The following is a 13356-nucleotide window of genomic DNA, read 5'->3' as shown; positions in this document are numbered from 1 at the left end:
ATGTGTTCGATCATGGAATATTTCAATTTCAATTACATAGGATGCCTTACCCATATCTTTCATTTCAAAGTTTTTAGAAAGACATTCTTTGGTTTGACATAACAAACCAAAGTCATTCATAGCAAGCAAGATGTCATCAACATATAGAACAAGAATTATAGACTTACTCCCATTGATCTTTAGGTATACGCATCAATCAACGATGTTTTCTTTAAAACCAAAAGATGTGATGGTATCATAGAACTTAAGATACCACTGTCTGGAAGCTTGTTTAAGTCCATATATTGACCTCTTTAGTTTACATACCATATGTTCCTTTCCTTTAACCATAAAACCTTCTGGTTGATCCATGAACACTTCTTCATCTAAATTCCCATTTAGAAAGGTTGTTTTGACATCCATTTAATGAAGCTCTAAATCATAATGAGCTACCAAAGGCATAGTAATTCTTAATGAGTCCTTTTTCGAGATAGGAGAAAGGTTCTCTTTGTAGTCAATGCCATCTTTCTGAGTCTAACTTTTAGCAACAAGTCTAGTCGATATTGTCATTTGAGTCACATTTGGTCTTAAAGACCCATTTACACCCAACTCTTTTACTTTGTTTAGGCAATTCTACAAGATTCCAGACTTTATTATCATTCATAGATTTTAACTCTTCTTTCATGGCATCTAACAATTTGGCAAAATTATCTTCTTTAATAGCTTGTGAAAATGAAATCGGATCATTATCAATGCTTAAGTCAAATTCTGACTCATGCAAATAAACCATATAGTCATTAGAAATAGCTGATCTTCTTGGTCTTACAGATCTTCTTAAATCTATTTTTAATGGTCCCTTAGTTACAGATTCATTTGTCATAACATCATTATGTGGTGTTTGACTAGAGGTGTAAACAGGTTAGGAGACATTCTCAACCCAACCCATTTTTCAGGTTGGGTGGGTTACAACCCGAATAACCCAAATTAAGATTTCGACCAAACCCATAAAATATGGGTTGGGTTGGGTTAGGTCGTTGGTTGTTTTTTTTCTTCTTCACGTAGTCGTTCAAACAACAAAGAACTCGAAACAATAAGAGGGACTACGTGCACAGAGGAGCAGAGATCAAAAAAGAGGAATGACGTGCGCAGAGGACGAAAACGAGGAGATGTGGAGATTAGAGAAGAAGGAGACGAATTAACGAAGGCAAAGATGAAGGTGAGACAGGTGACGAAGCTGAAATGAGAAGACAGATAAGGACTGAAGCGGCAAAGATAAAGGTAAGACGGGTGACGAAGCCGAAATAAGAAGACGAGTGAGGACTAGAGCGACGAAGATGGGTGACGAAGGAGAAGATGAAGCGTCGAAGAGGAAGTAGAGCGTAACGAACTAATGAAGGAGAAGAACTGACAAAGGAGAAGACGAGGGTGAGATTGAGCTGCATAATTTTGAGTTTGAAAACCTAAATCATTATCTTTTATTAAAAAAAGTAATATAATATAAAATATAAATATAAATATACATGTATATATATATATATATATATATATATATATATATATATATATATATATATATTAATCGAGGTTGAGTTGGGTTAACCAGAATTTTTCAACCCCCAACTCGAGATCCAACCCAACCCGAAAATTTTGAAAATTTTCAACCCTACTCAACCCACTTTTTAAACTAACCCAACCCAACCCATATAATATGGGTTGGGTAGTCAGGTTGTCTAGTTGCTCAGGTTATTCTTGCACCCCTATGTTTGACCATTAATTTGTTCTTTTTGTGGATTGTTAACAAAATCAACAACTATAGGAACAACAACTTGAAAGGAAGGTATATATGAAATAATTTCCACCCTAACTTCTTGAATTTCCACTTTACATGGTTCCAAACTCCCACCAATTATGTCATTCTCAATGAACCTTACATTTTCAATTTCAATTATTCTCGTACTGTGGTTAGGACAATAATATTTATACCCTTTTGATTTTTCTAGATAACCAATGAAGAAACCACTAGTTGTTCTTGAATCCAGTTTCTTTTTGTGTGGATTATAAATTCTTACTTCTGCTTGACAACCCCAAACATGTAGGTGTCTATCATATTTTCCATAATACTCACCATTTCTATTAGATCTTAAGGTTTTTACCTTTCTATCTAATTTCCTTTCAACTTCATTTAATTTACCTTTAAGGCATCTATTGCTTGAGATTTTTCATGCAATAAATAGATATAACCATAATGTGAGAAATCATCAATAAATGTGATAAAATACTTTTTCTCCACCAAAAGATGGAACATTAAAAGGCCTACAAATATCAGCATGTATAATTTCAAGAAGTTCTGAGCTTCTTGTGGCTTCTTTATTAACTGTATGTTTTGTTTGTTTTCCTTTAATACAATCCACACAAATTCCAAGGTCAGTAAAATCCAAATCTGGAAGAATTTCATTCTTTATCAATCTTTTAATTCTTTCTTTGAATATGTGACCTAAACGTTTATGCCACAAGTAAGTTGATGATTCATTAGTTTGACCACGTTTAGTACCAACATTATGATGTATGGTTAACAAACTCTCAGCAAAAATATTATCAATCTTTAATTTATATAAGCCATCACAAAGAATACCATAACCAATGAAAATGTTCTGTTTGAATAAACTAAAACACTTATTCTCAAATTTAAAGTAATAACATGAAGTATCAAGTTTTGACAAGGAAATCAAATTACGAGAAATAGAAGAGACATAAAAGGTATAAAAAAAGGTCTAAATGATGTCCAGTGTCTAAAGTTAAACGATAGGTTTCCACAGCTTCAACTGGAACTTTGACTTTGTTTCCTATAAAGATAAATATCTCATTTGGGTTTATGGTTTGGATCGTAAGGAATCTATTGAATAAGAAATTTTTGGAACCAATCACAAATTGTCACATCATTTACTAAAATAATTGTATTTGATATTAACTAAAAATTGGCATGTGTCCCAAATTAAATTTAGAGACAAATTGGACAATTCTAATGATGTCACATGTCTTTATTATGACAATTGGATCAAATTAATTATTTTGGTTCAATTAAATATTATTTACTTGGGCTAAAATTCAATTAAGCCCAAAAATAAGCTTAATTTAGCCCAAAGTTAAATATGACCCAAATCCATGTGATTGAGCCCATGGGTCTAGTCCATAGACCAACTAGGCCTAAGTCCATAAAAGCCCACCAGGTAACTCTATAAATAGAGGAGTTCTCTTCATTTGGGGTTGGAAATTTTTTACTCTAGAAGGTCTATAGAGAATTCTCCCCAAGAACTTGAAGACTCCATAACTCCCGAAGTCGACCACTCTCGAAGATTTAAGCTCCTTTGAAGATACAAGCTTTCTTTCAAGACTCCAACTTCAAGAACATCCGAGTTGTGCTCGCTTCCTCAAATCAAGTGTAAGCATCCAGTTGAGAGAGGATCAGAGGATCAAATTCTAGTGTTGAACCACATCGCATCAAATCAACGTAAATACAACATCAATACAAGTTCAACTCCACGAACCAAATTTCTCTAGAAATCTCGTGTAAACAAATTGGCACGTCTATTGGGACATCTCTACCTCTCATCTCTCTCTTGTCATCCAAATCTACAAGAAAATCAATAGCATCAAAGAAGGTTGCATCAAAATCTTTTGTTGCAACCGATGCTTACACAGAACCAACCACCCACAGTTGTTCTAAAAGAATCACCCAAGAGTAGGATCAAGGTTCTGACATCGCACAGAGCATTGATGAAGTCTCCTAAAGCTGTGATTATCATCAAGGAAAATCCTTTTACGATAATTCTGATTCTGCCTCTAGTAAGTCAAAGAAGGAAGCACACCCTGACGTGATGTCTATCATGATGGCTGATATAACGATCAAGACTGCCATGACAGCGATGGAGAGAAAAATTGACCTCCTGATGAAGGTTGTGGAGGAACGAGACCACGAAATCACAGTTTTGAGAGAGCATATGCAGATTCGTGAAACTGTTGAATCGAATCAAACTCCAGTTGTCAAAGTTAATGATAAAGGGAAGAATGTGGTGCAAGAAAACCAACCATAACAACAATCAGCTTCTGTTGCTTTTCTCTCAGTTCAGCAGCTACAGGATATGATCTAAAATTCCATTAGAGCTCAGTATGGAGGATCGCCACAAACTTCTTTCATGTACTCTATGTTGTACATCAAGAGAAAAGACAACTTGAGAAGGCCGCTTGGGTACCAACCTCCAAAATTCTAGCAGTTTGATGGTAAAGGCAACCTAAAGCAACACATCGCCCACTTTGTCGAAACATACAAGAAAATGCTTTGAAGTGGTATACTGATTTGAAGCCGAAAGTCATTGACAGCTAGGAACAACTAGAAAAGGAGTTCCTTAACCATTTCTATAGTACCAAACGCACCGTAACCATGGTGGAGCTTACAAACAAGAAACAACAAAGGGGAGAGTTAGTCATCGACTACATCAACGGATGGAGGGCTTTGAGTCTTAACTGAAAAGATCGACTCACCGAACTTTCGGCTATAGAAATGTGCATCCAAGGTATGCACTAGGGACTCCTCTACATTCTGCAAGGAATAAAGTCACACACATTTGAAGAGTTAGTAACTCGTGCTCATGATATGGAATTGAGCATTGTCAGTAGAGGAGCTAAAGCTTTTCCTATTCTTGAAGTAAGAAAAGATAAGAAAGAGATAAAGGGTGCTAAAAAGATAGTGAAGAGAACTGTGAAGGAATCTATGATTGTAAACATGAACCCACTAAAGTTCTCCAACAGTAAGGAAGTGAAAGTTGAAAAGAAGGTTGATGGAAGCGAGAGACAACATTTGATTTAAAAAAAAAGATAGAAAAAGATTTACTCATTTCCTGATTTAGATAATGAAGACATGCTAGAGCAACTACTGGAGAAGCAGTTGATCTAGCTGCCGGAATATAAGCAACCTAAGCAAGCAAGAAAGGTGGATGATCCAAACTACTGCAAGTATCATCGGGTCATCAGTCACCCAGTAGAGAAATGTTTTGTATTGAATGAGCTAATTCTAAAGTTAGCTCGCGAGAAAAAGATCGAGCTACACTTGGAGGAGTTAGCTCAAACAAACCATGGTGCAGTGACGATAATGTTAGAGGCTCCTTCTTCAAGATTGATTTTTTAGCAAAGGGAAAGCTTGGTCCAGTTCGGGACCTTTGAGCCTAGAGTTGTCCAATTCTATCAGGAAGTTGTCCTCGAGGATTCTCAAGGAAAAGAAATATCGATTGAAGAAGACGATGAATGGTGGATGGTTGTGACCCACCGAAAGAAAAAAGTTGACTCTGACCCAAAAAGAAATTATAGAAGAGGGAATAAGACTCAAAAGAATAAGAAGAAGAAGAAGACTCGAAAGGTTAAGCTCGTGCACGAGTAAGACAAGGATTTTCCTCGACCTCAGCTCTTAGTAACCTTGGCAGATTCCTTTGTGATCATCAGGATGAAAACCTAGAAGTCGTTGCGTGTCATGTTATTAACGTAACAGAGGAGGAAAGCATCCCCCTAAGATCACTAGAGAAGGAGGGAGTGTCAAAAGACCTATCGAGGTTCAATGTGGATGATCTGTTACCACTTCCTTAAGAAACCAAAACCATCCATATTAGTGCATTGTTAAATTCATGAACATCAAGTTCAAGTGCTCCAACTGCAACATACGAGAGTACTCCTTATTGCATGTATATAGACTTCTCAAATGAGGATTTACTGTTGGGATCTAAACTTCATAATAGACCCTTGTATGTTTCAGATATGTTCAAGCACAGAGAGTCAACCAAATCTCATCGATAATGGATCAGCTGTCAACATAATTCCGAAATTGACTATGAGGCAATTAGGCATGTTAATGGACGAACTCTCAAATAGCAAGTTGGTAATCCAAGGTTTCAACAAGGGCAGCCAAAGAGTAATAGGTATAATACGCTTAGAACTCACAATTAGTGACCTAAAGGCTACTGCATTGTTTCATGTTATAGACTCGAGGACCACTTATAAGTTGTTACTCGGTCGTCCTTAGATTCATAGAAATGGAGTACTAACTTCGACACTACATTAGTGCTTTAAATTTTATCAAGATGGCGTAAAGAAGGTTGAAGCCAACTTTAACCTGTTCTCAAAGGCTGAGTCTCACTTTGCAAATGCAAAGTTTTATTTGAAGAATGACAATAGCCCAGAAGTCGTGCCTGTAGAAATTCCTCTTGTAAACAGAAAAGATAATTTACAACTGAAATCACTTACAAGAAGGGAACCACATAAAAGTACAGGAACCTTTAACTTTAGAAAGGGTGAGGCATCCATCGGCACCACAAAAAGTATGATCTTGATGGATGAGAAGACTCCAAACCCACTGATTTTGTGCTATGTCCCTCTGTCGATATGCAAGAAAGGCGAGTCATCATTCGTAGAGTCCCTAAAAGGCTTGAAGGTTGGTGATATCGAAGTTCTAAGAAAAAGCTTCACTACACCGCTTACCAAAATAACAAAACAAGATATAAAGATAGACTTGACAGAAGCAAACTTGCCTTAAAGGCGGACGAAAGATGGATTCGACCCTATGGCTTACAAATTGATGGTGAAAGCAGGTTATGACTTCACAACTCACGTTGAGTTTAAAAACATAAAAATTCACGAATAACCTGAGCTCTCCTCAACCCAAAAGAAGCTGTTACAGGAAGGACATGCTATACCCGTGTCAAGAAAAGGACTCGCATACAAGTCGTCAGAGCCAATCCATATAACTAGAAAAGGGAAGGAAAAAGTGGTTAACAACAACCATATAACTATAAAGGAGATTGATAGTATAGAAGAAAAGGAAGGTGATAGTTAGAGAACCTCAGCATTTGACCAAATTAGACCGCATGTTTCACGTGCCCCAATATTTGAAAGACTAAGCATGGTAAAGACAAAAAGAAAAAGTCACTAGTCAACATCTAGCCTTGACTAACGATCGACCTTTCAAAGACTAACTACGACCATTAGAAAAGAGAAAAGCACATGTCAGGCCTCGACGACTACAAGGCCATTAGCCTAAAGTGCTTCGATCTTCAAGACTTTTACTTCGAGGACTTTAGCCTACACTCCTGGCATCGTCCCTCACCTGTTTTCCTAAAGTATAGGTTAGGAAGCGAGCTCGTTGGAGGGAGAACTAAGGTCCAACCCAAAACGATCGAAAAGATGGCCAATGCTCTCCCAACGAGTGGCGAATTCTCGTCCGGTGTTAGAAAGCAATAAGAATGCATTTCGATGAAGGAAATGGACTAAGCTCAAGGACTTCTGGTGTTTGTCCCAAAAAAATTCGAATGAGAATGGCCCGGACTCAATTTTTCTATCGCGGGGAAAAAACCGGACCTACAACGGTTTCTTTTTTTTGTATTGGTCATAAGTGCTTTGAGCTTTGGGACACATACTCCGAGGACTTTAGTCTATACTCCTGACATCATCCCTCACCCATTTTTCCAAAGTATAGGTCGAGAAGCGAGCTCGTTGGAGGGAGAACTAAAGTACAACCCGAAACAATTGAAAAGATGGTCAATGCTCTTCCAACAAGTGGCGAATGCTCGTCCAATGTCAAAAACCAGTCAGAATGTATTTCGACGAAGGAAACAGTCTAAGCTCAAGGACTTCTGGTGTTTGTCCTAGGAAAATGCAAACGAGAATGCCCCAGACTCAGTTTTTCTATCATAGGGTAAAAAGCGGTCCTGCAACAGTTTCTTTGTTTTGTATTGGTCATAAGTGCTTCGAGCTTCAGGACTCATACTCCAAGGACTTTAGTCTACACTCCTGACATCATCCATCACCCATTTTCCCAAAGTATAGGTCGGGAAGCGAGCTCCTTGAAGGGAGAACTAAGGTGCAACCCATAATGATAAAAAATATGGCCAATGCCCTCCCAACAAGTGACGGACGCTCGTCTGGTACCAGAAACCAATGAGAATGCATTTCGGCAAATTAAATGGGCTAATCTCAAGGAATTCTAGTGTTCGTCCTTGGAAAATGTAAACGAGAAAGTCCTAGATTCAGTTTTTCTATCGTGGGGTAAAAAGCAATCCTGCAACAGTTTCTTTGTTTTGTATTGGTCATAAGTCCTACAAGCTTCGGGACTCATAATCTGAGGACTTCAGTCGACACTTCTGGCATCGTCCTTCACCTTTTTTCCCAAAGTATAGGTCGGGAAACGAGCTCGTTGGAGGGAGAACTAAGGTGCAACCTGAAATGACCTAAAGGATGGTCAATGCTCTCCTAACGAGTGGTGAACGCTTGTCTAGTGTCAGAAACAAGTGAGAATGTATTTCAGCAAAGGAAATCGGCTAAGCTCAAGGACTTCTGGTGTTTGTCCCAGAAAAATGCAAACGAGAATGCCCCAGACTCAGTTTTTCTATCGCAGGATAAAAAGCAATCCTGCAACGGTTTCTTCATTTTGTATTGGTCATAAATCCTTTGAGCTTTGGGACTCGTACTCCGAGGACTTCAGTCTACACTCTTGGCATCGTCCTTCACTTATTTTCCCAAAGTATAGGTCTGGAAGCGAGCTCGTTGGAGGGAGAACTAAGGTGCACTCGAATCGATCGAAAAGATGGTCAATCCTCTCCCAACGAGTGGTGAAAGCTCGTCCGATGTCAGAAACAAGTGAGCATGCATTTTGATGAAGGAAACAGGCTAAGCTTAAGGACTTTTAGTGTTTGTCCTTGGAAAATGTAAATGAGAATGCCCTAGACTCATTTTTTCTATTATAGGGTAAAAAGCGGTCCTGCAACGGTTTCTTTATTTTCTGTTGGTCATATAATTGCTTCGAGCTTCAGGACTCATACTCCGAGGACTTCAATCTACACTTCTGACATCGTCCTTCACCCGTTTTCCCAAAGTATAGATCGATAAGCGAGCTCGTTGGAAGGAGAATTAAGGTGAAACCTGAAACGATCGAAAAGATGGCCAATGCTCTCCCAACGAGTCACGAACGCTCATCCGGTGTCAGAAACCAGTGAGAATGCATTTCAGTGAAGGAAATGGGCTAAGCTCAAGGACTTCTAGTGTTTGTCTTAGGAAAATGCGAATGAGAATGCCCCGAACTCAGTTTTTCTATTGCAGGGTAAAAAGTCATCCTACAACGGTTTCTTCGTTTTGTATTGGTCATAGTTGAATCCATATGAGCTAGTAGGGGAACCTAATGGACCTACAGATCATGGACTCCAACGATTCGAGATTAGCTGGCTAAACTCTTTTAGACCAAGCTTAATCAACATTCATTAACTAAAAAGTCATTCCACTAAAGACTCTTAGTTGCACTCCCTTCACTATAGATATATTTCTGTCCACCTGATATAACCATGATGAGTAAGTTGATCCTTCACAAGTTGTTTGTAATCTTGGTTGGGTCAAAATATCGTTTTACCCCCGAGATTACATCTTGCTCCTTAAGACCCACTAATCCACTATTGAACAATTGGTTTAAGGTCCAAACTATAAACCTAAATCCTTCTCGGGCTAATGAGAAGGTGGGCCCCCTTGTTCAAGACTTGGATTCACTCCTTAAGGGAACAACCTATCTACTATCCAAGAAATGGGTAGGAGTGAATTTCGTCTTGCACCCTATGTCCCTAGCTATCCTCTCGGTCTTATCCCTGAAATTGGAGGCTTATTGGGCCAGTGATGATGAGCTGCCCTTACCTATACAGATCTAAGGATACTACCGAATGAACAGAAGTTCATAGTTAGTCAGAATTAAGATCAAGTTACCTAGGTCATCATAAATGAAATAGTCAGTTTATAGTTTACGGTGTTATAACAAAAAATGACTATCCGGTGGTTCTAGTCTTATGCAAACCATTTATATAAGATGCCTCCACTCCCATGTCTCTAGATGAATGATTCAGGATTACATCGTTTGTACTAACTATGAAGCGGGTCGCATCCATAGTGTTTAACCAGAATAAGACGCCCAACCTTATTCATACACTGTAGACTATTTTGGCTATTAACTTGAACTTAATCCATGTTTATGTCTCTACATAAAGTTCAAGTGTATTTGACAAACTCAATAAAATAGTCTCTGGATCTAAATTTATTGGTTTTAAGATTATAGCATTCAATAATAAAATTTATTGAATCAAATAACAGCGTACGAGTTTTAGGACACAAATTCCAACAGAGACATACGGGGATCAATGTTCAAGATCAGCTTAAAGGGTCTATAGTATAAAGTTATGGTTGGGTACCTTATCCTGTTAACACTATGGATACGGCTCACTTTGTATTTGATACAAACACATTGATCCAATGCATCCATGTATGCGACATGCGAGTGAGGGTATCCTATGCAATGAGTTTGCATAAGACTGGACCACAAAATAGTAATCACTAGATGTAACTCCGTTAACTAGTTAGATTTCTATTTCATTAAGATGACCTAGGTGACTTAGTTTTAATCCTAAGTGTATTATGAACTCCTGTTTGCGAGGGATTGTCCTTTGATTTGTACGAGTGAGAGTGGCCAAATTTCCGACTCAATATGCTTATCATTTGGGGACAAGACCGAGTGGGGAGTTGGGAACATAATCACACAAGATGGAATTCACTTCTTCCCACCTTTAGGGTAAGTAGATAAGTGTTCCCTTAAATGGTGTCTCCTCGACTTGAACAAAGGGCCTCACCCTCTTTATGGCACGAAAGGGGTTTCTATTTAGTGGTTGGACCATAAACAGGTTGTTCATTAGAGGAGCACAGGTATTTAACGACTAGAAGTAACCCAGGGGTAAAATGGTAATTTAACCCAGCTGGTGTTACGAACACTTGTGAAGGACTAACTTACTGGTATTGGTCTATATCCGTTGACACATAAATATATCTATAGTGAGAAGAGTTCAGTTATGAGTCTTTAGTGGAGTGTACACACAGTTAACGAATATTGATTAATGTGGTTCATGAGTTTAGCTAATTAATCTCATATCATCGTAGCTTCTGATCTGTAGGTCCATTAGGTTCCCTTCGTAGCTCATAAAGAGTAATGAGATTTATTTATATTGGTTGTAATTTCAAATGTTCAAATTTACTTTGGGAATTAATATAATGTATATTGATGCATTATAATATACAGTTTATATTTTAATTAGACTTTATTATATAAATTTAATTTTGGATATGATTCAAAATTAAATTACAAGAGAATAAAATATTTGAATGAGTTCAAATATTAGTTTAATATGAATTAGATTCATATTAAAAACTATAGGTTAAAATTTAATGTGTATGTGATACGTATTAAAACTATAGGTCATGAGAGAAATTTATATTTGAATATGATTCAAATTTTGGATTAAATTAAGTATAAAATATTTAATTTAGAAATTAATTAATTGGAGAATTAATTAATAGTTTAGTTTAATTTGATTTAATTAAATTAAACTATAGGTTATGCGAGAGATATTCATTTAAATATGATTTAAAAGAAATATTAATTAAATATGATTTAATTATTTAATTATTTATTTTAATTAATTAATTATTTTAATATATATTAATTTAATATTTATTTATTAAATTAATAGGGAACGTGGGTGATTTTTCCACGTTCCCATATATTCTCTCAACTTCCCACTTCTTTCGTCTGAAGAAGAGGGATTTTTTGCGTAACAAAAAATTTGAAGGGCTTCTGCGAAGACTGAGACGCTCTCATTCTCTCTGAAAAAATTTTCTATGTAAAGAAAAATTCCTTCAATCCAATTTGGTTTCCACAAACCATCTCATTTAGAGAATAGAAAGGTTTCCAAGTGGTGGTGCCCCAAGTTGGTGTTTGGTAGATTCAAAGTCGTGAACGAGAGTAAGTTCTTCTTCTTTGTAATTCTTCCGCTGTAAAGGGTTTTTTATCCCTTCAAGTAGAACTCTGACGGGAGCTGAATCAAATTATTCTCCAATTGAGAAAATGTGTCTCATCCTCTTCTTTGCAATAGATAAACTGAGACGTTATATGCAAGCCTTCACTATACATTTGGTGGCAAAAGCTGACCCTGTCAAATATATCTTATCAAGGTCAATCATCTCGAGACATCTCGCAAAGTGGGCTATTATACTCCAACAATATGATATTGTATATATCCCCCAAAAAGCAGTAAAAGGCCAAGCATTGGCAAATTTCCTGGCTGATCATCCAGTTCCATCAAATTGGAAATTATGTGATGTACTTGATGAGGAAGTATTATTTGTTGAAAGTATAGAGTCTTGGATCATGTTCTTTGATGGTGCAGCACGAAGAAGTGAAGATGGTGTCAGCATTGTCTTCATCTCTCTTGAGAAATATATGTTGTCATATAGCTTCACACTCGGTGAGTTGTGTTCAAATAATGTTGCTGAATACCAAACCCTAATCATTGGCTTGCAAATGGCTTCAGAATTTAGGATAAAGTACATAAAAATATTCGGCAATTCGAAGTTAATCATAAATTAGCTCTCCTATCAGTACGAGGTAAAACATCAAGACTTGAAGCCCTACTTCATTTATGTTAGAAGGTTGATGGATAGATTCGACGACATAATATTGGAGCATATACCGAGATTAGAAAATAAGAAAGCTTATGCTCTTGCAAACTTGGCCACTGCTTTAACAGCCTCAGAAGACATACCAATAAACATTTTCCTTTGCCAAAAGTAGATTGTGCCCCCGATTGAAAGTCAATAAGAAGAAGCTGATGTGATATCTGTGTATGCAATTGATGAAGAAGATTGGCGTTAGCCCATTATAGACTATTTAGAGCATGAAAAACTTCCCACCGATCTTCGACATCGAGCTGAGATACGTAGAAGAGTTGCGTGATTTATTTATTACAATGACACACTTTATCGACGCTCATATGAATGACTTCTTCTGCGATGCCTAGGAAAAGAGGAATCGACAAACGACCTAGAAGAAGCACATTCAGGTATTTGTGGTGCTCACCAATCTGGTCCAAAGCTCCAACATCAGTTGAAAATAATGGGTTACTATTGGCCTACCATGATCCACGACTCTATGCATTTTGCTAAGTATTGTGAAGCTTGTCAATTCCATGCAAATTTATACATCAGCCACCAAAGCCGCTTCATCCAACAATAGCTTCATGGTCTTTTGAAGCTTAGAGACTTGACCTGGTTGAACCTATCACACTTGCAGAAACTGATTATTTTTTTAAATGGGCTGAAGTCATGCCATTAAGAGAAGAAAAACATTGTAAATTTTCTTTGGACACACATAATTTACAGATATGGTATTCCTCATTGTATCGTGACTGATAATGGAAGACAATTCGCTAACACTTTAATAGACAAGCTATGTGAGAAGTTTAACTTCAAACAGTACAA

The sequence above is a fragment of the Cucumis melo genome, chromosome 11 (assembly GCF_025177605.1).
Source record: "Cucumis melo cultivar AY chromosome 11, USDA_Cmelo_AY_1.0, whole genome shotgun sequence".
Taxonomy (NCBI): domain Eukaryota; kingdom Viridiplantae; phylum Streptophyta; class Magnoliopsida; order Cucurbitales; family Cucurbitaceae; genus Cucumis; species Cucumis melo.
This window is presented reverse-complemented; position numbering follows the sequence as displayed.